Source organism: Cervus elaphus, chromosome 23 (assembly GCF_910594005.1).
Source record: "Cervus elaphus chromosome 23, mCerEla1.1, whole genome shotgun sequence".
In the NCBI taxonomy this organism is placed as follows: domain Eukaryota; kingdom Metazoa; phylum Chordata; class Mammalia; order Artiodactyla; family Cervidae; genus Cervus; species Cervus elaphus.
The window spans coordinates 6,831,870-6,856,562 of NC_057837.1; the positions used below are offsets into that span (position 1 = coordinate 6,831,870).

Below are 24,693 nucleotides of genomic sequence, written 5' to 3' on the forward strand. Positions count from 1 at the left end.
ATAGCCTACTAGGCTCCTCTGTTCATGGGATTTTCCAGGCAAGACTACTGGAGTGGGCTGCCATTTCCTTCTCCAATAGATGTGATTAATTAAATCATTGAGCACTGGTGATTGAACTTGATCCTCAGCTCTTCTCCCTCCCCCAGAGGTCAGTTGTTGTTGCTGTTCAGTCAGTAAGTCATGTCTAACTCTTTGCAACCCCATGAACTGCAGTACACCAGGCTACACTGTCCTTCACCATCTCCCGAAGTTTGCTCAAACTCATGTCCATTGAGTTAGTGATGCCATCAAACCATCTCACTCTCTGTTGCCCCTTTCTCCCCCTACCCTCAGTCTTTCCTAGCATCAGAGTCTTTCCCAATGAGTCAGTTCTTCACATCAGGTGGCCAAAGTATTGGAATTTCAGAGGGTAAAGCTAAGAGTCCCAACCCTATAATCGTGACTTGATCTTCTTGGGGAGGGACCAGCTGCCATTTTGAAGCTATCTGGGCTATCCTACTTGAAAGAGAAAAAGAAATGGAACAGAATTCATGTAGGAATGAATTAAAAATGTTAAAATATTAACATTCTCATATAGAAATTGTCATGGTTGGTGGGCAAAAGCTGAGCCAAGATGTTGCAAAATCTGCTGACTCTTGGTCAGATTGCCCAGAGGACCATAAGTATTGATTCACACAGGCAGTTTGAAAATAAAGTTTCAGAGAAACAAAAGTAGTTTCAGGAGTATAACGGAATTCCAGTGCATGTAAAAGGTGGGAAAGCTGATGCCCTTGGTACAGAGCCACCTTGATTCTTACAGTTGGTGGAACAGCAGATGCCAGCTGTGGTTTATATATCATCTGGCTGTGGCTTCATTTCCCAAGAAACAGGATTGACTTCAGTTTATTCTCCCATGAATCAGTCAGTTCAATACCATTTAGCTCTCTGTGGACCAGTAATCTGATAAATAACTGAATTCTTTGAGGATCCATATATATTTACTTGTACTAACTGCCACCAATAAAACAGCCTTTACCATGAAAAAAAAAATTCCCAAATAGAAAAGAAATGAAAAATTTCATCCCCAAAGAGCAGGTTGCTATTTAAAAAAAAAAAAAAAAAAGCAGAGCTCTTAAAAATGAAAAATATGGTTGTGGACATTTTTTAACTATCATAGAAAGTTGACAAAGGTGAGGAAAGTTCCCAGAGAGAAGAGGCAGAGGTCAAGGAAATAGAAACTAAGAAAAGAAAGCAAATTAGTGGATTAGCACACTATCCACCATTAGGAGTTACAAAAAGAGCAACCAAAAAAAAAAGGGAGAGAGAGGAGAGAAAAATATCAAACAAACAATACAAAGCAAGTTTCCAATATAGAAAGATATTGGTTTTCATTGAAAGAGTTCTCTGAGGACTCTAGACTGTAAAGGATGAAAATTTTACAGCAAAGTGCACAAGTGAGAAATGTCTGAACTGCAGGGTGAATAAGAAGGTCCTAACAGTTTCCAGGAATTAAAAATAGATCATATAGAAAAGAATGGGCATCAAACAGTCATTAGGTAGAAAGACTCCAGATGGATGTTGAGTTATACTACGGCTTTTGCAATCTTGAGAAAGAATGAATTTCGCAAATGTGTTACCCTTGAACTCAGAAGAGGACCTCACGCTGGGGCTTAATGCTGTGGTCACCATTTTTTAAAATATTAATATTATCCTGGAGCGTGTGTTTTCTGAGTGAAGTCTGACAGGACAGGGGTGCATGCACAGAGTTGTCTCCTGGCCGCTCCTCACCTCCCTGGCCTGGGCTCCTGGTTACCTGTTCCCTGACCCCCACCTGGAGAAGAAGAAGACTACACTCACTCACCCACCCAACCAGTACCCCATGCCTGAGGGTGTGTGACATTAAAACAGCAAAGAAAAAACACCCATGTGAGGATGAAAGAGAAAGGTCACCAGAGAAAGAAAAAAGCTTTTTTCCTGCTTTTTGAGGGAAAAAAAAAAAAAAGTCCTCACAATTTCATTTTCACTGGGCCCCATGAAATATGTGGCCAGTCCTGGTTTCAATTTAGAGACTGCTGGAGAAGCAAGAATTTTTTCGTACCTCAAAAGCTCAACTGTGAATATCACCAGAGATAAAAAGAGCAGGTCCTCCTAACGCTGGTTGATTTTATAATGATGTCAGGATGGTTCCACTGTGGATACCCGTCCTGTGTTTGGAAATTCCGGGTTCTAATGCGTCTTTTCTGAGCCACGCCCTGGCTATGGAATTAGAGTGCTAATGCTAGACTCTGGCTTCACATTTGGACAATATCTGACCCCCAAGAAAAGATGGTTTCAGACAGAACTAGATCATCCCAAGGGAATCCATGAGTGAATTTGGGGGCTTAATGGAGTTTCTGCCATTGGAACAGAGGCATTTGTGTTGGGAGAGTTTCTTGGGGTCTTCAAAATTCAAGTTGGAAATTCAAGTTAAGGCAAAATCATCTCAAAGAGGATGAGACTCTGGAAATGACTACCAAGAGTGAAAATGAATTCCTTCTCTGGGGAGTTTGAAGAGGAAGAGTGATTCCTGCTTTTCTGGACGGGCACAGGTGGCGCCAGAGGCAAAGGCGGAGGGAGTGAAAAACTCAGACTGACCCCGTACCCCCTGCCCCCACCCCTCCGCTCCCCACCTCCTGAGTCTCCGGGTTTTCATTTTCTCAGACACCAAAGACACCAAGGCCATCGCCGGCTGTGAGAATAGCCAAGTCTCAACCTTGTTTCTGAAGTGGGTCCTGCTACTTGCTTCACCACGATCCACATTCTGGCAGAGCTGAATTCTCCCCTATATCCCCCTCAGCAGCCACCCCTGGAGCCTCAGGCCTCACCTGATTTGGTGACCTGACAACTGCCCTCAGCACAGGGATTTGTACCATAAATTGCCACTAAGAGGCCTCTGATACACGTCTTCCTCACAAATTTCTGCTGTCGTGGTCCTCAGGCAGAAGCCGGTACATCCACACGAGGCAGGCTGGTGGCGCACCAGACAGGTTCTATTAACTTGGCCGCCAGGTGGTAACCATATTACTTCATGCTTCTCAGGAGCTTTTGTGCAACACAATTGCCTTTGACAGTTCTTGAATGGGACAGCAATTTTCAGCAAATGTTTTCAGTAACCAGAGGCCAGAAAGAAAGGAAACGGGAACGCTTCGGTTCAACTCCGAGTGTGCCTCTGACAGCTCTTCAGCACCTCTGTAGTGTTAGAAACTGGAATTCTGTGGAAATTCGGGCACGTGGGCCTTGATGGAAGGTTGCTGAGCAGGGCCAATGGTTCCCACTCTATTTAAGAAAGAATGTGTCCTCACACGGGGTAAAAATTCCTATCTTGGGAAAGTTCTTCTGAGCTGCAGGACACAGTAGAGTTTTCTTTCGTCGGGGTTTCATGCTAAAGATATTTTGTCCTTCTTCATGCTAATCGCACACTAAAGATGGTGATGGGCACTTCTTGGACTCACCTGAATTTATAGCACCCTCAGCATTCCTGAAGATGTAGGTCAATTCACACTCCACCTATTTAGTTTTTAGTTTCAGGAAAAAGAGACTAAAAGTCATCACAGGTGGGATGTTCAAGATCTGGTCTTACAGGGGCCCTGGTGACTGAGTAGCAAAGAATCCACCTGCCAATTCAGGAGACACAGGTTCGATCCCTGGTCCAGGAGGATCCCACCTGCTGCAGAGCAACTGAGCCCATGCACCCTAGAGCCCATGATCCTCAAGAGCACCGCCCTGCAATAAAGGGAAGCCCCAGCTCACCACAACTAGGGAAAAGCCCACACAGCAAGGAAGACCCAGCATGGCCAAAAATAAATGAAGGGAAAAGGTTACATTTTTCTTTTAATCTGGTCTTACAGAGTAAGAATATGAAAGCCAGTTGCTTCTCCACACGCCCCCACCCCCACCAGTATCACCAACACACACACACACAGGAGACACATGTCACTTTCCAAGATAATACAAAACAAAATACCTGCAGTCTCCAGTCACACATCATGGGAAAAGAAAAGAACCATTTGGTTCACGAATAATCAGGTACTAAAAGGCTTGATTACACACAACTGATAATTCTGGGGTTGAACATGAGGTCAGGTGGCCTTGACCACATCCCCAGAATGGACGCTGATTCACATCCCGCTGGCCTGGTGCAGAGCAAAACTTCCCCTGGACACACCCAAGAGAAGAGCCTACACTCTGCTCCAATTTCGTGAGCAGTGTTTTATAGACAAGTTTTCTTTTGATCTCCAGTGACTAGACACATGCTATCATCAGCTCTAAATGAAGCCACATTTTCCCCCTCTCCCAGTGCTGGTCTCATGGGTAGCGAAAACACCAGCTAATCTGTAACACGCTGCAGATTGCAACATCTCTTGGTGTCACTATTTGCCACCTTCTTATTTGGCTTCCCGGCCACTTTGTCAATAACAGTTACTTGGGGAATCGATTTTGATTATAAACTTTCCCTGCATATCTCATCCCAACCAGAGTTTGACTTTTGGCCATTACCGCTTGTGAACTTGTTTCCATGTGTCTCCAAACTTCCTTTTCTTACCCATGACCTTTGGGCAGAGAACAACAGTCCCCAAAGTGATCTGCAGAGAACATCATAGAGAATAACTCAACCAGACCTGGTCCTTGTCTCCCCAAAATCACAAGAGGTGGTGTGTCAACCTTTTATAATGAACATGAATCTTCTGCTTGGTTTAAAAGATAAGAAAAGGAAACACAACAGTCAGACATCATGTGTGTAAATCAAGCCACATCAACGCACAAGGACAAAACTGTAGGTTGAAGTCTTTTCTATGACTACTTTAAAAATAATAGCCTAAATCAGTTTCTTTCTTGTTAAAAAATCATGAAATGTGTCTGTTACCTAAATATTAGGAAGTACAAGGGAGCAAAAGTTTTTTAAGAAAAGTAGAAGTGTTGGTCGCTCTGTCATGTCCGACTCTTTGCAGTTGTATGGACTGTAGCCTGCAGGCTCCTCTCTCCATGGAATTCTCCAGGCAAGAATACTGGAGTGAGTTGCCATTCCCTTCTCCAGGGAATCTTCCGACCCAAGGATTGAAGCCAGGTCTCCTGCATTGCAGGCAGATTCTTTACCAACTGGGCCACAAGGGAGAGGAAGTACTCAAATTTCTCTGTGGGATCATTGTTGGTTTGTTATTGTTGTTGGGTCACTAAGTTGGGTCCAACTCTTTGCGACCCCATGCAACCAGGCTCCTCTGTCCTCCCCTATCTCCTGGAGTTTGCTCAAATTCCTGTCCATTGTGTCGGTGATACTATCTAACCATCTCATCCTCTGCCACCCCCTTCTCCTTTTGCCTTCAATCTTTCCCAGCATTGGGTTTTTGCCCAATGAGTCAGCTCTTTGAATCAAGTGGCCAAAGTATTGGAGCTTCAGTTTCAGCAACAGTCCTTCTGGTAAATATTCAGGATTGATTTCCAGGATTGACTGGTTTGATCTCCTTGCAATCCAAGGGACTCTCAACAGTCTTCTCCAGCACCACAGTTTGAAAGCATCAATTCTTCAGCGCTCAGCCTTCCTTATCGCCCAACTCTAACATCCACTCATAACTTCCGGAAAAACAATAGCTTAGTCAAAGCTATTGGACCTTTGTTGATCAAGTGGTGTCTTTGTTTTTTAATATGCTGTCTAGGTTTGTCAAAATTTTCCTTCCAAGGAGCAAGCATCTTAATTTCATGGCTGTAGTCACCATTTGCAGTGATTTGGGAGCCCAAGAAAATAAATGTCACTGCTATGTCACTGCTTTGACTTTTTCCCCATCTATTTGCCATGAAGTGATGGGACCCTTGGTTAGTCAGGCCAATACTTTCTCACTTGGTCATAGGTCACATTTCTAACCAATGAGATCCACAGAGAAAAAAAGCAATCTCCTAAGGGAATTTCTGGGAAAACTCTGGATTCTCCTCTTCCTCCCTTGATTGGAGCTGTAGTGTATTTCTCAGGACTCTGAGACAGCACAACAATGAAATCCAATATGTTAAGGATGACAATGTGGGCACCTGAGCATCACTGAGCAACTGAACCAATGCCAGCAACCTCCTACCTCCAAACTCCTTATCAAGTGGGAAAATAACTGCCAAATTATTTAAGCTGCTGCTAATTGCATTTTCTGCTACATGCACTATTCCTAAGTGATACACCTAATCACCTAGAAAAAGCTTCATTTTATCAACATATATTGTTCTAAGGGTTTTTGTTTTGAAAGAAATAAACTACCTGCCTTTTTGTTTAACCCAAAACTTTTCATATTTGCCATTTAAATTAACTTCAGTAATAACTGTATTTTAGTAATAACAATAATAATAATAACTGATGTTCTACGGCACTTATGTTTCATTATCTCATTATCTCCATTTTCCTTTGGTCGTTTTTTTTTTTTCCCCTGGCTGTGCCTCGTGGCTTGTGGGACCTTTGTTCTCTGACCAGGGACTGATCCCAGGTCCATAGCAGTGAAAGCACTGAATCCTAACCATAGGACTGCCAGGGAATTCCTCTTTGATCCTCATTTTAAAGTAAGAAAACTGTGACTATAGTTAACAATACTATACTGTATAGTTGAAAGTTCCTAAGAGAGTAGCTCTCAAAGTTTCTCATCACGAGAAGAAAATTTTTGAACAATGAGAGGTGATGGGTGTTAACTAAACTTACTGTGGTGATCATTTTGCAAATATATAAATCATGTTATTCACCTTAAACCTGTACAGTGTTTTATGTCTACTATATCTCAATGAATCTGGGAAAAAAAAAAACAAAACTGGAGTGCAGAAGAGACTGAAGCTGTCCAGGAAGTAGTTGGGACTTAAGTCCAAGGACTGTGGTTGTAAACACTTCTCTCTTTCAGTTATATGATGTGAAAGTCTTCTCCGGTGAATTCCAGCAAAGACTCAAACCTACTGTTTGGAGACTGAGTCAACAGGAGCTTGCCCAAGGTCAATTCTAAAATCCAGCTGTGATGTCAACCACATCAAGAGCAAGGCTTATTTCTTAAGCAGGTCACCCAGACAGAGCCTCGTGGCCCAAAGGCCCATCATTGTATGAGGTAGGACGTGGTTCCAGGAGTGGACTGTTGGTGTCACATTAAAATTCACACAGCGAAACCCTAGTCCCAATATAATATTTGAAAGCTGGGCCTTTGGGGGTAATTAGGGTGGAGCCCTGGTGGGTGGAATTAATTATAAGAAGAAGCTAGGGCGCTGTGAGCTTTCTTTTCTGCCATATAAGTATACAACAAGAAGATGGCCATCTGAAAACCAGAAAGAGAGCCGTCACCAAGAACTCAAGCACGCTGATACTCCGACCTCAGACTTTCAACCTCCCGAGCTGTGAGAAATAAATGCTTCCTGTTTAAGTCATCCAATTTAAGGTATACTGTTTTAGCAGCCTGAGCTGACTAAGACTCTTCCCAAAACGTCAGAGAAGTACGCTAACTTTTCCTAGTCCTCTAGACAGTGGTCCCCAATCTTTTTGACACCAGGGATGGATTTCATGGAAGACAATTTTCCCACAGGCTGGGGTCAGAGGGAATGGTTTGGGGATGATTCAAGTACATCACATTTACTGTGTGCTTTATTTCTATTATTATTACATCAGCTTCACCTCAGACCATCAGGCATTAGATCCTGGAGGCTGGGGAACTCTGCTCTAGAAATAGGATACTTTCATCTTTCCTTTTCTGATACCTTTCATTTATTTAGGTAGGTATTCCTCAAATTTGGTTTTTAAGTACGTGAACCAATTTTTTTATAGCATAATTAAGAAGCTAGCCTCTGTGTTTACACAGAGGCAAATTCCATTGTGGCCCCACTACTTACTAGGTGTGACTTTGAGCAATTTATTAGTAACTTCCTTGGAATTCAGTCCCCCTGTGTATAACACAGGGATAATATATTCACAATGTTTCGAGGGAGTTTTGAGGATTAAATGAGATACTGTGAATCTGAGAATGTGAAGCTCATACATATGATGTTTTAGGCATATTTCTGATGATTCCTGCTGTCTCTTCCAATTTTATAACTCAGTAACAGGAAAAAAGAAATGGAAGTGGGTACAAAAGTAAATGTGTATCTTTCAACTCTTTACTTTCTATCAGTGACACCTCTCCCCTTATAACCCGGCTTTTCTGGTGCCAGATGGGTTGATGTGGATTTAGTGCATGTCTGCTTTGTGGCCATCAAGGTGGCACAACCCTCCACCAGCAAAAAGACAACTCACTGACGGTTCAGATAATGGCTAGTGTCTTTTTAGCAATAAAGTGTTTTTTTGACGTATGTACATTTTTTTTTTAGACATAACGCCATTACATACTTGAGAGACTACAGTAGAGTGTAAACCTGTTACATGCACTGGAAAACCAAAAACCGGGAGGTTTGGGTTATACTGGTACATACCAGCTCCCTGGGGGGTCAGCAGTGTAACAGTCTATCACAGCATAGCAGTCTTCAAGTAGCAGGAGAAAGTGATGAGAAACTAAGGAAATATGTAATTATCAGAGATGCCAGCCTCTGACTACTGCTATTGGTATGTGCCAGGAATTTGAGTTCTGAGAAAGATAGAGGCAGCGGCCTAAAGAAGGGAAATCATAACACCATTGCTTGTGCCAAACATCATGAGAAATATATACTTTATAAATATTATTCCTTATCACATCTCTATTAGGTCAGTTCCATTAACCTATTTTGCAAGTGAGGAAATAGGAATTCTGAGAAGTTAAACCTCACGACTAAGATCATGGTTCTGGAGGAGAGGGGAGCCAGGCTTTGAACTGGGGTCTATCCGACTCTAATGCCAGGAAGCTAAACCACTAAGCCAACTGTCCAACTATGACTGCAGTACCAGAGAGGCCACTGCACAGGTTGGAAGACCTGAGTCTTCTGAGCTTTCAATCTTCACTTTCTATATGACTTGAAGCAACTTATCTGTTCTGTTTGAACTTTGTAAAGTCAAGGTTGATGATAAATCAAAGGAGATGATGTGCATATGAACGGGTTCAGCAACCAGCCACAACCAAGTCTTCTTCTGAAGTACCTTTCTCTCACCTCCTCCTCCCTGCAGTGATGAACTTTAGTTGGTAGATCAGTTGCTCTTGCTACCTTTACAAACAACTCCAAAGCTTAGTGGCTTAAAACAAACACTTATTATTTGTTATTTTATTATTTTTCAGACTTCTACGATTGGTTGGATGTTTTCTTACATAGACTGTCCCATGTGTCTGGGATCCAATGGGAGGGTCAGCTGGGGGCCAATGATTCTAGAAGGGCCACAATCATATGTTGGGGATTGAATGGCGGTCGTTTAGGCAATGTGGTGATGAGCCACGTGTCTCAGCCTAGCAGGCTGGCTGGGGCTTGTTCAAATGGTGATCACAGAGAACTGGAGAAAGTGGGCAAAGCCCAGGTTCACAGCTGGCATCGGCTCACCTCCACATTCTATTCGCTGAAGAAGGTCACAGGCCAGCCCAGATGCAGTGGGGAGGAAACAGATTCAGCACCTGGATGAGCGGCGCACACTCACGCGCACAGTTAGGAAGGGCATGTGTCACTTTAACCATCAGGGACTGCTGTCAGCCAGTCTTGTAGAGCCACACATGTGCTCAGCTTTCTCGAGTTTTCTCTGCCCCAAGAACCAGACAGTTTGTTTTTCCAGTAGGGCACAGATTGCAGGTCTGGTTGGGTTGTTTGTTTTTGTGATTGTTTTGACTTTTAGCTATTTCCAGGATGTTTCTTTCAGGGAGGAAAATGGCTCAGTTCTGTCCCCATGAGCTGTGACAGCAAAGGAAACCATAAACAAGATGAAAAGACAACCCTCAGAATGGGAGAAAGTAATTGCAAATGAAGCAACTGACAAAGCACTAATCTCCAAAATATGGAAGCAGCTTATGAAGCTCAATATCAGGAAAACAAACAACCTAATAAAAAAATGGGCCAAAGACTTAAGCAGACATATCTCAAAAGAAGACATACAGATGGCTACTAAACGGATGAAAAGATGTTCAACATCACTTATTATTAGAGAAATGCAAATCAAAACTACAATGAGGTGTCACGTCACACTGATCAGAATGGCCATCATCAGAAAATCTGCAAATAATAAATGTTGGAAAGGATGTGGCAAAAAGGGGAACTTCTTCCACTGCTGGTGGGAATGTAAATTGATAAGGCCACTATGGAGAACGGTATGGAGATTTCTTCAAAAACAAAAAACAAAAAAACTAGCACTACCATATGACCCAGCAATCCCACTACTAGGCATATATGCTGAGAAAACCATGATTGTAAAAGACACAGGTACCCCAATATTCACTGCAGCACTATTTACGATAGCCAGGACATGGAAGCAACCTAGATATCCATCAATAAATGAATGGACAAAGAAGCTGGGGTACATACTATACACAATGCAATATTACTCAGCCATAAAAAGGAACATGTTTGAGTTCGTTCTAGTGAGGTAGATGAGCCTAGAGCCTGTTATACAGAATGAAGTTAAGTCAGAAAGAGAAAAACAAATATCATATATGAATGCATATGTATGGAATCTAGAAAAATGATGACCCTATTTGCAGGGCAAGAATAGACTTAGACGTGGAGAACAGACATGTACACAAAGAGGGCAGGAGAGGGTGGGACGGATTGACAGAGTGGCAGTGGACCATACACATTACCATATGCAAAGCTAGTGAGAAGTTGCTTTGTAATACAGGGAGCTCGACCTGGTGCTCTGTGACAACCTAGAGGTCTGGGATGGGCTGGGAGGTGGGAAGGACCTTCAAGAGAGAGGACATGTGTAAACCTACAGCTGGTTCATGTTGATGTATGGCAGAAACCAACACAACACTACAAAATAATTATGCTCCAATTAAAAAAAAATTTTTTTTTAAAAAAAGATGAGCTGTGACAGGGCATTGCTTTGTGGTCAGAGGTCCCAGAATCTGGGGCAGGGCCAGCAGAGACAGAGACAGGCTCTTGGGGCACCAGAGGCTGCCCTTTCCAAATAAGAAGAGGATGGTGTTTTCTTCTGAGGCACATGGAGCTCCCCCACAGCCAGAGTTTTCCACATCAAAATCTTGACCAGGGCTCCCCGGCCTTGCCGGGGAACCAGGGAGAGCTCACCTCTCGAGCCGGTTGGGCTGCCCCACAATGATAATACCTGGCTCACGCTTCCTCTGCCTTCAAGTTTGGAGATTGCGCAAGACACACAAAAGGTGGCAGAGAGCCTTGGAATGTCCCTTTGATGAAATCACCCTGGGGCCCTTTGCAGGCGGATGAGAGGGGTCACATGCTCCGCACAGGGTCCTCCTGATGGAGTGTGCATACCGGGCGTGGGTGCTCACTCAGCTTGGGTCAATTCCCTCCATCTGGGGCCTGGACAAGGAGACACTCAAGGCTGTGGCTGCAGAGATGCAGGAAGGAATGTCTCAAGAAGAGGGAAAGTTGAGCTCATGCACTTTGCTGGCAGAACCTCTGAGAACAGGGCCTTCTTGGGAGAAACTATTGCAACACGGCTGAGAGGATGCGAGGTCAGGGAGGGTCCCGGGCCACGTGAGGGGGCAAATGTCCCTTCCTGGCCTCTGTTCCCTCAGGCAGAGTCCTGCATGGCGGCACCCCTGCGTGAGTGGGCAAATGAGAAACTTCACCATCACTCCGCCCCACTCACACGTAGGTATTAAATGAGATCCAGCAGGAGGCCAGGATCACATCTGCCTGGAGGCTGCCTGGGGAAGCCAGAGCCTCCCCCAACACCACCCGTGGCCACCTCACCCAGCACTCTCCGGAGGGCAGAGCTCAACAGCACCTGCAGGAGAACCCAGCCTGGCTCTTGGGAAATGGCCCTGCGTCTGCATTCCCCAGGTTCTTGTTTCCTGGCTCTGGAGACAATGCCAAGTTCAGTTCTCACCCACAGGAAAGTTTCCAAATTGGAAAACGAAGGCGGTGCCACAAATCATACCCAGATCAGGGTACAAACAAAAGTAGCCCGTCCGCTTTCTTTCCGTGCATTTCTCCTGGATGGCTCCAGGACCCTGGCCTGAGGACAGCAGATCTGGGCCAAGCAAGTGTGGTTCCTGCCCTACTTTGTGAGAAAGTCCTTCTGATCCAAGGATGGCTCAGCTCCCTCCTGAGATGTGTAACCTCCAGCACCACTATCTGGCTTTCTTGCTCCCCTCTAGGCCTTGGTGAATTGCAACCCCCCTCCTCCCACTCTTACCCTGGCCCTTCACCTGGGACTCCGTTTGCTGAGCACATGCCCAAGTCTCCCAGCAGATGGCTGTAGCTGGCCGGGAGGAAGAAAAGTTCTACAGACCCCAACAAATAGGGTCCATTCCTGCAGAATCCAGAAACTGGGAGGATTCCTAAGTGGGCAGCCCCATCTCCAAGATCCACCCCAAAAGCCGGGCTAACCTCGCCCATGAGCTTTGCACATTTCCACATCATCAGCCACTTAGGAATGGCCTTCCTCTTGAGGATGCCCTCCTCCTCTGTTTTCTCCACTGCTCCACCAAGTCCATCTTTCTTTCTTTTTTTTTTTTTTTCTTAAAGACTATACTCTTTTTCAGTTCAGTTCAGTTCAGTCACTCAGTCGTGTCTGATTCTTTGCCACCCCATGAACCGCAACACACCAGGCCTCCCTGTCCATCACCAACTCCCAGAGTCCACCCAAATCCACGTCCATCGAGTCGGTGATAACATCCAACCATCTCATCCTCTGTTGTCCCCTTTTCCTCCTGCCCTCAATCTTTCCCAGCATCAAGGTCTTTTCAAATGAGTCAGCTCCTCGCATCAGGTGGCCAAAGTATTGGGGTTTCAGCTTCAGCATCAGTCCTTCCAATGAATAACCAGGACCAATCTCCTTTAGGATGGACTGGTTGGATCTCCTTGCAGTCCAAGAGACTCTCAAGAGTCTCCTCCACCACCACAGTTCAAAAGCATCAATTCTTTGGCACTCAGCTTTCTTTGTAGTCCAACTCTTCACATCCATACATGACCACTGTAAAAACCATAGCCCTAACTAGACAGATCTTTGTTGGCTTTTTAGGAAAACAAATATCATATAATATTGCTTACATGTGAAATCTAGAAAAATGGGGCAAATGAACTTATTTGCAAAACAGAAATAGGGACACAGAGGAAGAGAACAAGCTTATGAATACAAAGGGGGCAAGGTGGTGGGCTGAACTATATGTATAAAACAGATTAACTAATGAGAACCCATTGAGTAGGAAACCCTACTCAATGTTCTGTGGTGACCTAAAAGGGAAGGAAATCTAAAACAGAGGGGATATATGTATATGTATAACTGATTCACTTTGCCGTACGGCAGAAAATAACACAATACTGTATAGCAACTATACTCCAATAAAAATTAATTAAAAAAATAGAATAGCTTATTTTCAGGTATCCAGTGGACCTTTTGGTTGGGTGACACTAGCAGGACTCTCACCCTGAGAGGGAGAAGCACGACCTATGAAGGCTAGGACGTACCCTTGATCTTGAACTCCAGGCTCTTGGCGGGAAGGTGCCGGGGATGCTCTCTAGTCTACAGAGTCTGGAATCCACACACACATGCCCAGACTGAATCTCCCAAGTTTCCTTCAACACAACCCTTAGACTTTTTGGATTCTGCTAAAAGGGTGCAACTAATCCAAGTACACGGAGGCCAAGGGAAGGGAGAGTATCTATGTAATAGGAAGGGAAATTGGGAGCAAAGAGATGGGGGAGATTCTCAGATAAATTAGAGATTCTGAAGATTTAGCAGAAAGATCTACCTGTACACATCTCTGTGTCCAGGGGAGGCTTTCTGGAATGAACGCTTTATTCTTTCAACAATCCTGTGGCTACAGTTGGTAACATCCAATTTGCCAGGAAGAAAACACCAAGTGTGAGAGAGGATGTCACGGAGGACAAGTACTCCAGCATCTCTCATTCTGCCGTCTCCCCAGGGCCCTGTCTTCTCCACACTTTCCCGTGTCCTTCTGTATCTGTGTTCACCTGCCTCCAGGCTCTCTCAGCAGCTGACATGATTAATGGGCCACGACAGGCCCAGGAAACAGCCCCAGTGCCTCCAAGATTTCTTTGGCTTTCTTTCACAGCGGAGGCCCTCAGTCTTCCAAGATTCTGCCGCACTCAGTCCATGTAAGGAGATCAGGCCTCACACAGGTAAGCGTGTCCGGTCACACCACCCACACCCACTCCCAGTCCACAGGGCACCCTCACACATTCCCCAGGCTGGGCGCCTGGAAACTGGCCTGATTCTACCTTTGAAAATCTGGTGAAATTAACACAACATTGTAAATCAACTAGATTTCAACAAAATAATTTGTTTTTAAAGAAAGAAAACCTGATGAAGATTTTTTAATCCTTCCCATCTCTTTTTTAAATTATAAAGACAACATAACCACATTATAGAAAACAAAGACACTGCATTTAAAATTTTGCTTTTACTTCTGTTTAGTCCTTATTTGTTCACAGATAGGTTTGTTTTTCTTTTTCATATTCTTTTCCATTCTGTTTATTGCAGGCTATCAAACATAGTTCCCTGTGCTATACTTGCTGTTCGTCTATTTTATCTGGAGTAATTTGTATCTGCTAATCCCAAACTCCTAGTTTATCCCTTCCCCACCCCCTCTTCCCTTCGGTAACCATGGGTTTGTTGTGTAAATAAGTTCATTACTGAGTTTGTCTTCCTTTTTAATAGCAGTAGTCAGAATGTAGGAAATGTCAGGAGCCGCTCACAACGCAGCGTCCTGGGGCTGACCGCGTCCTCCTCCTCCTTCCCCGTGAGAAGCTGAGGCGCCCTCGGCCTCCACAAGGCGCCAGGAGAAAGCCGAATGGCCTCCCGGAAGTGAACACCCTGTCTATCCGGGGTCAGGGCTCCGGCAGGCTCCCTGGCCGCTCCGCGGCTGTCGGGGGAGGTCGAGCTCGCGCCTTCTCCCAGTGGGTGACGCAAGGCTGGCCCTGCCCAGAACAGAGCCGTCAGTGTCTCTGGAGGACGGACCTTGGCGCCAGCTTCAGAGTGGGTGGAACACTGAGCTTTTGTTAGGGCGCCAGCCTCATCCGTTCCACTGTTTCCATAAACCCAGCGGGTTTCCCTGACTCTGCCAGAGGTAGACTGGAAGGGGGAGCCCTGGATGTGAGCGGGACCCTGCGCACGGACCCCTCCACCACTGCCACAGCCTGCTCAGTGCCTAGACAGTCTCTTCCCATGAAAACAGCTCCGTCCCAAGCCTGAAAAAAAAAAGAATGAAGAGCGGGACTGTTTGGCCAACACGCTGGCTAAGAGAAACCTTGGAGGCAGCTCAGGAGCTGCTGCTGTTCCACAGGAGCCGCGCTTCCAAACACAAATATTACACTTGGCAGTCTGGTTGTCTCCGGCTTCACAACTTAAGATGGCGCTCTGGGGGGTCATGTAGAAGTTGGGGAAGAGAGAGAGATGAAGGAAAAAGACACTAAGCCTCCTGGAACAAAATGAGCTTTTGACTTCTAGACAGTATTGAACTGGTACTACTGTTTAAAATCCACCCTGGTTAAAGGCTTCATTTCTAGGAGTTTTTGGAGCAGAAGGAATTGTGTGGGTGCACCCTCTCCTCCAGCTCTTCCTGATGGAGCTCTCAGGGCAGAAACATGAAAATTAAAATGGCAGTGCCTGGATTCTTGGAAGTTTGACATCTAATCCCCACAACTCAAGACTAGAAGCCATGGCAGTCCGCTTCATGAAGATTTTTCCTGCACCACTGTGTGGTACAGAGGACGAGATGGTTGCATGGCATCATTGATTCAATGGACATGAGTTTGAGCAAGCTCTGGGAGATGGCGAGGGACAGGGAAGCCTAGCATACTGCATCCATGGGGTTGCAAAGAGCTGGTCATGACTGAGTGAATAAACAACAACATTATGTCCTATATACTTTTATGAGATGGCCAGAGGTACAGTCCCAAGACAAGGCAGTTCAGTCAGTTCAGTGGCTCAGTCATGTCTGACTGTTTGTGACCACATGGACTACAGAACGCCAGGCTTCCCTGTCCATCACCAACTCCTGGAACTCACTCAGACTCATGTCCATTGAGTCAGTGATGCCATCCAACCATCTAGTCCTCTGTCGTCCCCTTTTCCTCCCTCCTTCAATCTCTTCCAGCATCAGGGTCTTTCCCAGTGAGTCAGTTCCTCGCATCAGATGACAAAGTATTGCAGTTTCAGCTTCAGCATCAGTCCTTCCAATGAATATTCAGGAATGATTTCCTTCAGGATGGACTGGTTGGATCTCCTTGCAGTCCAAGTGACTCTCAAGAGTCTTCTCCAACACCAAAGCTCAAAAGCATCAATTCATCGGTGCTCAGCTTTCTTCACAGTCCAACTCTCAAATACATACATGACTACTGGAAAAACCGTAGCCTTGGTGAGATGGATCTTTGTTGGCAAAGTAATGTCTCTGCTTTATAATATGCTGTCTAGATTGGTCATAACTTTTCTTCCAAGGAGCAAATGTCTTTTAATTTCATGGCTGCAGTCACCACCTGCAGTGATTTTGGAGCCCAGAAAAATAAAGTCAGCCATTGTTTCCGCTGTTTCCCCATCTACTGCCATGAAGTGATGGGACTGGATGCCATGATCTTAGTTTTCTGAATGTTGAGCTTTAAGCCAGCTTTTTCACTCTCCTGTTTCACTTTCATCAAGAGGCTCTTTAGTTCTTCTTCGCTTTCTGCCATAAGGATGGTGACATCTGCATATCTGAGGTTATTGATATTTCTCCCAGCAATATTGATTCCAGCTTGTGCTTCCTCCAGCCCAGCATTTAGCGTGATGTACTCTGCATACAAGTTAAATAAGCAGGGTGACAATATACAGACTTGACATACATTTCACGATTTGGAACCAGTCTAGTTTCAAATTGGCTTAAAACTCAACATTCAGTAAACTAAGATCATGGCGTCTGGTCCCATCACTTCATGGCAAATAGACAGGGAAAAAAGGGAAACATGTCCAGTTCTAACTGTTTCTTCTTGACCTGCATACAGATTTCTCAGGAGGCAGGTCAGGCAGTCTGGTATTCTCATCTCTTGAAGAATTTTCCAGTTTGTTGTGATACACACAGTCAAAGGCTTTGGTAAGTGAATAAAGCAGAAGTATATATTTTTCTGGAACTCTCTTGCTTTTTTGATGATCCAGTGGATAATGACAATTTGATTTCTGGTTCCTCTGTCTTCTAAATCCAGCTTGAACATCTGGAAGTTCATGGTACATGTACTGTTGAAATCTGGCTTGGAGAATTTTGAGCATTACTTTGATAGTGTGTGAGATGAGTGCAATTGTGTGGTAGTTTGAAGATTGTTAGGCATTGCCTTTCTTTGGGATTGGAATGAAAACTGACCTTTTCCAGTCCGGTGGCCACTGCTCAGTTTTCCAAATTTGCTGGCATATAGAGTACAGCATTTTAACACCATCATCTTTTAGGATTTGAAACAGCTCAAATGAAATTCCATCACCTCCACTAGCTTTGTTTGTAGTGATGCTTCCTAAGGCCCACTTGACTTCACATTCCAGGATGTCTGGCTCTAGGTGAGTGATCACACCATCGTGATTATCTGGGTCGTGAAGATCTTTTTTGTACAGTTCTTCTGTGTATTCTTGTCACCTCTTCTTAATATCTTCTGCTTCTGTGAGGTCCATACCATTTCTGTCCTTTATTGAGCCTACCTTTGCATGAAATATTCCCTTGGTATCTCTAATTTTCTTGAAGAGATCTCTAGTCTTTCCTGTTCTATTGTCTTCCTCTATTTCTTTGCACTGATCTCTGAGGAAAGCTTTCTTATCTCTCCTTGCTATTCTTTGGAACTCTGCATTCAAATGGGTATATCTTTCCTTTTCTCCTTTGTCTTTCACTTCTCTTCTTTTCACAGCTGTTTGTAAGGCCACCTCAGACAACCATTTTGCCATTTTGCATTTCTTTTTCTTGGGGATGGTCTTGATCACTGTCTCCTATACAATGTCATGAACCTCCATCCATGGTTCATCAGGCACTCTATCAGATCTAATCCCCTGAATCTATTTCTCACTTCCACTGTATAGTCATAAGGGATTTGATTTAGGTCATACCTGAATGGAATGGTGGTTTTCCCCACTTTCTTCAATTTCAGTCTGAATTTTGCAATAAGGAGTTCGTGATCTGAGCCACAGTCAGCTCTCAGTCTTGTTTTTGCTAACTGTATAGAGCTTCTCCATCTTTGGCTGCAAAGAATATAATCAATCTGATTTCAGTATTGACCATCTGGTGATGTCCATGTGTAGAGTCTTCTCTTGTGTTGTTGGAAGAGGGTGTTTGCTATGACCAGTGTGTTCTCTTGGCAGAACTCTATTAGCCTTTGCCCTGCTTCATTTTGTCTTGCAAGGCCAAATTTGCCTGTTACTCCAGGTATCTCTTGACTTCCAACTTTTGCATTCCGCTGCTGCTGCTAAGTTGCTTCAGTTGTACCCAACTATGTGCGACCCAAAAACAGCAGCCCACCAGGCTCCTCTGTCCACGGGATTCTCTAGGCAAGAATACTGGAGTGGATTGCCATTTCTTTTGCATTCTAGTCCCCTATAATGAAAAGGACATCATTTTTGGTTGTTAGTTCCAGAAGGCCTTGTAAGTCTTCATAGAGCCATTCAACTTCAGCTTCTTCAGCATTACTGGTTGGGGAGATAGAGGGGAGGCTCCGGAAAAGCCAAAGTTTATTATACTCATGCGTCCTGGAGGGAGGAAGCATGGTGTCCACACAGGGCCACGTGGGAAAGATACCAAGGTGGTCAGGAGGCAGGAGACCTTCAGAATGAGGGGGATGTTCAGGTCATGGCCTTTATTGGGATTCCACTGGAAAGGCAATGCAGGCCAGGGTCAACTGTCTAGGACTGGCTCATCTAAATATTTTCAGTGGGCTTTGGACTTTAAAGGTGGTCCTTCGCTGCCTGGCACCTGGCCCTGGCCCTGGAATGATTAAGGTACCCTCCCAGGATGCATGGGCCAGGTATAGCTCTGGATTGGTTAGTTTACATATCAGGGACACATTCCTGGCTCATTCCTTTGCTACTTCTAAGAATTGGCTGGCCCAGGCAGGGGCACTCGAAAGATTTGTCTAAGATGGGAAAACATCATAGTATACAGAAAATTATGAATATTTTTAGTACACAATGGGCTTCCCAGGTGGATCAGTGGTAAACAATCCATCTGTCAGTGGTGCAGGAGACATGGGTTCAATCCCTGGGTCAGAAAGATCCCCTGTAGGAAGAAATGGCAACCCACTCCAGTATGGAGAAACAGCAACCAACCCTTGGACAGAGGAGCCTGGCAGGCTGCAGTCTATGGGGTCACACAGAGTTGATACAACTGAGCAATTTAGCATGCACACATGCACATAATACACAGTAGTCTTCTCCAGTTGAGATCACAGTCAATGAAAATACACCTAACCTCATCAGAGATGCCAAACCCCAAACACAACAGAGTTCTGTGCATGGCACCATGCCAGCAACATATGGTGTGTCAGGAGTTAAGTGCACTTGGGGATGGGCAGGGAGAGTCTTCCCGGGGTGCCAGAGCTGATGGCTGATGGGGGGTGGGCAGCAAAACCCACTTTGGGGGCTCAAACCTTTGAAACTGGGGGTTCCAGACCAGCAGTCACATGAACCTCAGAGAAGCTAGAAAAATATGCAGTGCATCTGTTAAGCTGCCCTTTCTTCATTTATGCCTCAGCTATCTTAGCTCCTTAAGAGATATAAAATTTGGGGCTCCCTTCCAGGAGGGCATTGCAATGCAAACCATTTGAACCAATGCTTGTGCTTCTAATCTAATAATTATTGTGCAGTCTTCACCTCTTGGAGCATTGGTGGTTCAGTGGCGAAAAGCAAAGGAGAAAAGGAAAGATATACCCATTTGAATGCAGAGTTCCAAAGAAAAGCAAGGAGAGATAAGAAAGCTTTCCTCAGAGATCAGTGCAAAGAAATAGAGGAAAATAATAGAATGGGAAAGACTAGAGATCTTTTCAAGAAAATTAGAGATACCAAGGGAACATTTCATGCAAAGGTAGGCTCAATAAAGGACAGAAATGGTATGGGCCTCACAGAAGCATTAAGATATTAATTATCTTAATATTAAGATATTAAGAAGAGGTGACAAGAATACATAGAAGAACTGTACAAAAAAGATCTTCACGACCCAGACAATCATGGTGGTGTGATCACTCACCTAGAGCCAGACATCCTGGAATGTGAAGTCAAGTGGGCCTTAGGAAACATCACTACAAACAAAGCTAGTGGAGGTGAAAGAATTCCAGCTGAGCTATTTCAAACCCTGAAAGATGATGCTGTGAAAGTGCTGCATTCAATATGCCAGCAAATATGGAAAACTGAGCAGTGGCCACAGGACTGGAAAAGGTCAGTTTTCATTCCAGTCCCAAAGAATGCTCAAACTACCACACAATTGCACTCATCTCACATGCTAGTAAAGTAATGCTCAAAATTCTCCAAGCCAGGCTTCAGCAATACATGAACAGTGAACTTCCAGATGTTCAAGCTGGTTTTAGAAAAGGCAGAAGAACCAGAGATCAAATTGCCAACATCCAATGGATCATCAAAAAAGCAAGAGAGTTCCAGAAAAACATCTATTTCTGCTTTATTGACTATGCCAAAGCCTTTGACTGTGTGGATCACAATAAACTGTGGAAAATTCTGAAAGAGATGGGCATACCAGACCACTTGACCTACCTCCTGAGAAACCTGTATGCAGGTCAGGAAGCAACAGTTAGAACTGGACATGGAACAACAGACTGTTTCCAAATAGGAAAAGGAGTACATCAAGGCTGTATATTGTCACCCTGCTTATTTAACTCATATGCAGAATATATCATGAGCAATGCCGGACTGGAGGAAGCACAAGCTGGAATCAAGATTGCCGGGAGAAATATCAATAACTTCAGATACGCAGATGACACCACCCTTATGGCAGAAAGTGAAGAAAAACTAAAGAGCTTCTTGATGAAAGTGAAAGAGGAGAGTGAAAAAGCTGGCTTAAAGCTCAACATTCAGGAAACTAAGATCATGGCATCTGGTCCCATCACTTCATGGTGACTAGATGGGGAAAAAGTGGAAACAGTGGCTGACTTTATTTTTCTGGGCTCCAAAATCACTGCAGATGGTGACTGCAGCAATGAAATTAAAAGAGGCTTACTCCTTGGAAGGAAAGTTATGACCAACTTAGACAGCATATTAAAAAGCAGAGACATTACTTTGCCAACAAAGGTCCATCTCGTCAAGGCTATGGTTTTTCCAGTAGTCATGTATGTATTTGAGAGTTGGACTGTGAAGAAAGCTGAGTACCGAAGAACTGATGCTTTTGAACTGTGGTGTTGGAGAAGAGTCTTGAGAGTTCCTTGGACTGCACAGAGATCCAACCAGTCCATCCTAAAGGAGATCAGTCCTGGGTGTTCATTGGAAGGACTGATTTTGAAGCTGAAACCCCAATACTTTGGCCACCTGATGCGAAGAGCTGACTCATTGGAAAAGACCCTGATGCTGGGAAAGACTGAAGGTAGGAGGAGAAGGGGATGACAGAGGATGAGATGGTTGGATGGCATCACTGACTCGATGCACATGAGTTTGAATAAACTCCAGGAGTTGGTGATGGACAGGGAGGCTTGGCGTGCTGCAGTTCATGGGGTCGCAAGGAGTTGGACACGACTGAGCGACTGAACTGAACTGAACCTCTTAGATGCCCAAGTGTGTTCGTAATAGAGGAAGTTCACAACAACAAAAGTCAACAGTGAAAAGTGAACTGACTCAAAACATTCTGTAGGTGTATCTGTATCTTCACAGAAAGAAAATTCTATGTATCAGAGCCCTCCTCTGCTTGCCCCCTGCATTTCTGCCTTGACTCATTAAACAGGAGGCCCCTCCAACTCTGTGGCTTTCTCAACAGCTCTGAAGAGGCTGCACCCAGCCTTGGCACCAACCCTGCACCCTAGAGAGACTGGCTTATGTCAGCTGGCCAAGTTGGCACAGAAGTAGATGGGGTCATTCTGCCTCAATTCCCTAAAACAGAACCTCCCCCTTTCCTAGCCTCTCAGGCAGGCCTGCTACCACATGGTTGGTAGCCTTGCTTCCTGCCTCAGAGAGACCAAGTCAGACTCCTTGTTCCAGTCCGAGCATCTCAGGTCGATTTGGATGAGTGAGACCAGTGCAGGCTCACGTGGGGTCCGGATGCCTCAACTTGAGCAGTTAATAAAGCTGATGACTTTGATTCCATTCTGGCTCAAGTCTCTGTGTTTATTAGTGTCCACTAGACTCTCAGAGGGGAAACTGTGAATGGTAGGATTCAGTCAACAGTCCCCACCTTGAAACTGGGAATGCCCTACGGCAGTTAGAATCATTTTGTGTTCCATCAGGAGTGGGGCATTAAGGGGGTCACTCCTGGTATCCCAGAGGTGGGGGCGAGGGCCAGAGATGCTGCCAAACAGCACTCCAGACTCAGGGCGTCTCTGCACAGCAAAGAATCCTCCTCCCCACATGTCTGTAGTGCCAAAGGTGGGAAACCCTGGTCTTAAGGATACATATGGGGGGGGGGCAGATAAATTGGGAGGTTGACATCGGCATATACATACTACTACATATAAAGTAGGTAACTAAGAAGAACCTATTGTATAGCACAGGGAACTCTACTCAATACTCAGTAATAACCTACATGAGAAAAGAATCTAAAAAGAGTCGATATGTGTCTATGTATAACTGATTCACTTTGCTGTACTGCAGAAACTAATACAACATTTAAATCAATTGTACTATAATAAAAATTGATTAAAAAATATCCCCTCCAAAAAAAAGGATACATATAAAATCTGACAACAAGTTGTCTACTATTTTCTGTGTCCCCTCATTTTTCTGCAGTATATCTTTGTTGCTTCAGTAGTAATAAAAAATAAATAATAAATAAAAGCTACATAAAATGCCTGTATCACAGTTAGGATTTATGGAATGGATGAATGATGGGAGGAACGATATGACTTCTGAAAAAGGATAGCTAAGTCTATGAACTTCTTGGGGCAGGAACATCTATTATTTTGTACCACTTTGTTTTCTGAACACCTAGGTTGGTAGAGATACTAGGTTTTTGTGGATCGGTAGATGGATTGGACCTGTCTCAGTATCCTTGTTGTTCTTGTTGTTGTTCAGTTGCTCAGTCATGTCTGACTCTTTGTGACCCTGTGGACTGCAGCACGCCAGGCCTCACTGTCCTTCACCATCACCCGGAGCTTGCTCAAACTCATGTCCATTGAGTCACTGATGCCATCCAACCATCTCATCCTCTGTTGTCCCCTTCTCCTCCTGCCCTCAATCTTTCCCAGCATCAGGGTCTTTTCTAAGGAATCAGCTCTTCACACCAGGTGACCAAAGTGTTGGAGCTTCAGCTTCAGCATCAGTCCTTCCAATGAATATTCAGGACTGATTTCCTTCAAGATTGACTGGTTTGATCTTCTTACAGTCCAAGGGACTCTCAAGAGTCTTCTCCAACACCATGGTTCAAAAGCATCAATTCTTTAGCATTCAGCCTTCTTTATGGTCCAACTCTCACATCCATACGTGACTACTGGAAAAACTGTAGCTTTGACTAGATGGACCTTTGTCAGCAAAGTAATGTCTCTGCTTTTTAATATGCTGTCTAGGTTTGTCATAGCTTTCCTTCCAATGAGCAAGTATCTTTTAATTTCATGGCTGCAGTCACCATCTGCAGTGATTTTGGAGCCCAAGAAAATGAAGTCTGTTGCCATTCCATTTTTTCCCCATCTATTTACCATGAAGTGATAGGACCAGATGCCATGATCTTCATTTTTTAAATGTTGAGTTTTAAGCCAGCTTTTTCACTCTCCTCTTTCACCTTCATCAAGAGGCTCTTTAGTTCCTCTTCACTTTCTGCCATAAGGGTTTGAGAATACCCAAATGTCTTATGGTAATCATCTTGTAACATATACATGTTTCAAATCATCACCTTGTACATCTTAAACAATGCTACATGTCAATTATATCTCAAAATAGAAAAAAGAATTTTTAAAGATAAAGTGACTGAGGAACATCAAAAGTTCAGGTGTGGTCACATGTTTGTGACTATTGATTGAAGAAAACAAAAACCTGGTTCCTGCAGACAGCTCTGGTCACTCCTTGGAAGGCCTCCTAGAACCAAAATATTGCCTGGGGGGGCAGAGGGATTGGATCTGACAGAGTCCTCTCATAGCTGTGCAGGAGTAGTGAAAAAACTTGGCAAGTCAACCCATCCTTAGGGCCTAATGGATTTCATGTTGACTTTTTTTTTTCTTTCCACTCAAATAAAGTAAATTTTTAGCCTTGAGCGCTGTGGTGTGGGTCGTGCAGTGCAAGTCAGGGAGCATGCTGTTCTGTCTCCATAGGTTTGTTATGGCTGGTCAGTCCTAATTAAAAGGCTTTCTTTGTCTTGTCTTTGGGACTTCCAGACATGGCACCTGGGCTTTATTTTTGGCTCTGAGCATTGCTGTCATTTCCTGTTTTGTTACCAGATGAACAACATAACCTGTGTAAGCTAAGGCAGCCTACGAGGAATATTTTTCTCACCTTCTTTCTTATTCTCTAGGACAATTCTGGACCCAGAGCAGATCAAGTGTCATCGC

At 44.4% G+C, this 24,693-nt stretch overlaps 1 pseudogene; it reads left to right on the top strand.

Annotated features, from left to right (window-relative positions):
- Positions 1-613: 613 nt before the first annotated feature.
- Positions 614-875, top strand: LOC122681052 (annotated as a pseudogene).
- The last annotated feature ends 23,818 nt before the right edge of the window (positions 876-24,693 follow it).